This window comes from Bison bison, unplaced genomic scaffold (assembly GCF_000754665.1).
Source record: "Bison bison bison isolate TAMUID 2011002044 unplaced genomic scaffold, Bison_UMD1.0 scf7180017864183, whole genome shotgun sequence".
In the NCBI taxonomy this organism is placed as follows: Eukaryota; Metazoa; Chordata; class Mammalia; order Artiodactyla; family Bovidae; genus Bison; species Bison bison.
In genome coordinates this window covers 1,067,812-1,072,847 of record NW_011494755.1, presented here as the reverse complement: position 1 = coordinate 1,072,847, position 5,036 = coordinate 1,067,812, and positions in this window count along the sequence as shown.

Sequence of the window (5,036 nt, the reverse complement as noted above, 5' to 3'; positions counted from 1 at the left end):
AGGAAAAGGGGACAACAGAGGATGAGATGGCTGACTCGATGGACATGAATCTGAGTGAACTCTGGGAGTTGGTGATGGACAGGGAGGCCTGGCGTGCTGCGATTCATGGGGTCGCAAAGAGTCGGAAATGACTGAGTGACTGAACTGACTGACTGATTCTACCTATAATTTAAATAAGCTAGGTGAGAATATGTAGCCTTGACGTACTCCTTTCCCAATTTGGAACCAGTCTGTTATTCCATGTCTGGATCTAACTGTTGCTTCTTGATGGGCATACAGATTTCTAGGAGGCAGGTGAGATGGTCTGGTATTCCCATCTCTTGAAGAATTTTCCACAGTTTGTTGTGATGCTGCAGTCAAAGGCTTTGATGTAGTCAATAAAGCAGAAGCATATGTTTTTCTGAATTCTCTTGCTTTTTCAATGATCCAAAGGATGTTGGCAATTTGATCTCTGGTTCCTCTGCCTTTTCTAAACCCAACTTGAACATTTGGAAGTTCTCGGTTCATGTACTGTTGAAGCTTGGCTTGAAGAATTTTGAGCAGTACTTTGCTATTGTGTGAGATGAATTCATTTGTGTGGTAGTTTGAACATTTTTTGGCATTGCTTTTCTTTGAGACTGGAATGAAAACTGACGTTTTCCATTGCTGTGGCCACTGCTGTTTTCCAATTTGCTGGCATATTGATTACAGCACTTTAACAGCATCATCTTTTAGGATTTGAAATAGCTCAGCTGGAATTCCATCACTTCTGCTAGCTATTGGCCTGTAGTTTTCTTTTTTGTGTTGTCTTTGTTGGGTTTGGTATCAGGGTGATGGTGGCCTTCTAGAATGAGTTTGGAAGTGTTCCTGCCTCTGCAATTTTTTGAACGAGTTTTAGAAGGATAGCTATTAGCTCTTCTCTAAACGTTGAATAGAATTCTCCTGTGAAGCCGTCTGGTTCTGGGGTTTTGTTTAGAGGAGATTTTTGATCACAGCTTCAATTTCAGTGCTTGTAATTGAGTTGTTCATAATTTCTATTTATTCCTGGTTTAGTCTTGGAAGATTGAACTTTTCTAAGAATCTGTCCATTTCTTCCAGGTTATCCATTTTATTGCCATATAGTTGCTCATAAATCCTGTGTATTTCTGCATTGTCTGTTGCAATCTCTCCTTTTTCATTTCTAATTTTGTTGATTTGATTCTTCTCTCTTTTTTTTCTTGATGAGTCTGGCTAAATATGTGTCAATTTTGTTTCTCTTCTCAAAGGACCAGGTTTTAGTTTTATTAATCTTGACTATTGTTTCTTTCATTTCTTTTTCAATTATTTCTGCTCAGACCTTTATGATTTCTTTCTTTGTACTAATTTCAGGGTTTTTTTGTTCTTCTTTTTCCAGTTGTTTTAGGTGTAAAGTTAGGCTGTCTATTCTATGGTTTTCTTGCTTCTTGAGGTAGGATTGTATTGTCTATAAACTTCGCTCTTGGGACTGCTTTCGCTGCATCCCATATGTTTTGAGTTGTTGTGTTTTCATTGTCATTTGTTTCTAGAAATTTTTTGATTTCCCTTTTGATTTCTTCAGTAACCTTTTGGTTTTTTGGAAACATATTGCTTAATCTCCATGTGTTTATGTTTCTTATTGTTTTGTTTTGTTTTCTTGTAATTGATATCTAGTCTCATAGCACTGTGGTCAGAGAAGATGCTTGATATGATTTCAGTTTTCTTAAATTTATTAAGGTTTGATTTGTGACCCAAGATGTGCTCTATCCTGGAGAATGTTTCATGCACACTTGAGAAAAAGGTTTATTCTTCTGCATTTGGATGGAATGTCCTGAAGATATCAATGAGATCCATTTCCTCTAATGTAGCATTTAAGACTTGCATTTCCTTATTAATTTTCTGTTTTGATGATCTGTCCATTGGTTTGAGTGGGGTGTTAAGGTCTCCTATTATTATTGTGTTACTTTCAATTTCTCATTTTATGTCTTTTAGTGTTTGTCTTATGTATTGAGTTTGAGTGGGGTGTTAAGGTCTCCTATTATTATTGTGTTACTTTCAATTTCTCATTTTATGTATTTTAGTGTTTGTCTTATGTATTGAGCTGCTTCTATGTTGGGTGCATAGATATTTACAATTGTTGTCTTCCTCTTGGGTTGATCCCTTGATCATTAATTTTGTTTCTTTCTCCCAAAGTCCTAAGTTTATCCCTTCTCACATATATTTTAGTATTTGGTGAACTACTTGATGTTTTCCTTTCATATGGACATATTATAATTATTATATGTCATTTTAGAGCATACTGAAGAGGTTTTTATAAACTACATTTTAGACACAAGCAACAAACTATAGAGGAAATACAAATGTCTTTCCCCATACCTGTTATTTAGTTATGTATGGAAGTGACAGTCTAACCAAATCTTTGCTTATGCTCCATCTCTTTTACTATATTTCTCAAGCACAGAATTGCATATATTATTGTTTTTAAAGATACCTCAAGATAAAATAAAAACTTAGCAGGACTGCTTATCTACCAAAATAAAAGAGCATTATAGAGCATTAACAATATAAAATCACCAATATTTATTGGACATTTAGAACATCCTGCTGCTGCTGCTGCTGCGTTGCTTCAGTTGTGTCCGACTCTGTGCAACCCCATAAATAGCATCCCACCAGGCTCCTCCATCCCTAGGATTCTCCAGGCAAGAATACTGGTGTGGGTTGCCATTTCCTTTTCCAATGCATGCATGCATGCTAAGACGCTTCAGTCATGTCCAACTCTGTACGACCCCATGGACAGCAGCCCACCAGGCTCCTCCATCCCTTGGATTCTACAGGCAAGAATACTGGAGTGGGTTGCCATTTCCTTCTCCATTAGGACATCCTAAGTACTATTTAACAGAGTATAAATGGACTTATTTAATCATATGAAGAAATAATAATTACTTGTTCGGAAGAAAGTAAGATAGTAAGGGCTTACTTTTACAATTTAGATATTATAGTCTTTTGGCCTTCACTGGTCGCTCAGTAGTAAAGAATCATCTGCCAAAGCAGGAGACTAGATGTGAATTTGATTCCTGGATTGGGAAGATCCTGTGGAGAAGGAAATGGCAATCCACTCCAATATTCTCGCCTGGGAAATAACCATGGACAGAGGAGCCTTGCAGGCTACAGCCCCTGGGGGTCACAAAAGAGTTGGACATGACTTAGTGACTAAATGACACTAGTGTTTTACTTTAGACATGTCTTCTGTATTTCAACTCTCATCGATTTCTCAAAGGGCTAAAAGAAAAAAAGTGCTTTCCTCTACTGATACATCTGATTCGATTCCTTCAAGGGCAATGAGGCTTCCATTTCTCCCACTGGCACTACTCCAGTGGCTGCACTCTTCAGACAATAGAGATTATCTCAATCTGGGGCTATCCTTGTCTTATCCTCCAGTGCCCAACACCCTGCAGCTGTTCAGTTCATTGAACAATTTGATCCTCTTTTGCCACTTTTTATCCTCTTATTGACATTATTGTCAGTTCCCAGTTCTGCTTAGTTCTCCTGCCACTTAAGAGCTGTTGGTCCAGTGCTGGGTAAGAAACAAATCCTCATTTTGACCTGGTCTCTTCTCAAAGTCCAAGAGGAATTCTCTGCCACCATATCACTTTTATCTAATTGGGTTAAAATTTAGGGTGCATTACAGAAGAACTGTACAAAAAAGATCTTGACGACCCAGATAATCACGATGGTGTGATCACTGACCTAAAGCCAGACATCCTGCAATGTTAAGTCAAGTGGGCCTTAGAAAGCATCAATATGAACAAAGCTAGTGGAGGTGATGGAATTCCAGTTGAGCTCTTTCAAATCCTAAAAGATGATACTGTGAAAGTGCTGCACTCAATATGCCAGAAAATTTGGAAAACTCAGCAGTGGCCACAGGACTGGAAAAGATCAGTTTTTTTTTTTCTTCTAATTTTATTTTATTTTTAAACTTTACATAATTGTATTAGTTTTGCCAAATATCAAAATGAATCTGCCACAGGTACACATGTGTTCCCCATCCCGAACCCTCCTCCCTCCTCCCTCCCCATACCATCCCTCTGGGCCGTCCCAGTGCACCAGCCCCAAGCATCCAGCATCGTGCATCGAACCTGGACTGGCAACTCGTTTCCTACATGATATTTTACATGTTTCATTGCCATTCTCCCAAATCTTCCCACCCTCTCCCTCTCCCACAGAGTCCATAAGACTGTTCTATACATCAGTGTCTCTTTTGCTGTCTCGTACACCGGGTTATTGTTACCATCTTTCTAAATTCCATATATATGCGTTAGTATACTGTATTTATGTTTTTCCTTCTGGCTTACTTCACTCTGTATAATAGGCTCCAGTTTCATCCACCTCATTAGAACAGTTTTTATTCCAATCCCAAAGAAAGGCAATGCCAAAGAATGTTCAAACTACAGCACAATTGCACTCATCTCACATGCTAGTAAAGTAACGCTCAAAATTCTCCAAGCCAGGCTTCAGCAATACATGAACTGTGAAATTACAGATATTCAAGGAGGTTTTAGAAAAGGCAGAGGAACCAGAGATCAAATTGCCAACATTCGCTGGATCATGGAAAAAGCTTGAGAGTTCCAGAAAAACATCTATTTCTGCTTTATTGACTATGCCAAAGCCTTTGACTGTGTGGATCACAATAAACTGTGGAAAATTCTGAAAGAGATGGGAATACCAGACCACCTGACCTGCCTCTTGAGAAACCTATAGGAAGCAACAGTTAGAACTTGACATGGAACAACAGACTGATTCCAAATAGGAAAAGGAGTACATCAAGGCTGTATATTGTCACCCTGCTTATTTAACTTCTATGCAGAGTACATCATGAGAAATACTGGGCTGGAAGAAGCACAAGTTGAAATCAAGATTGCCAGGACAAATATCAATAACCTCAGATATGCAGATGACACCACCCTTATGGCAGAAAGTGAAGAGGAACTAAAAAGCCTCTTGATGAAGGTGAAAGAGGAGATGAAAAATTTGGCTGAAAGCTCAACATTCAGAAAATGAAGATC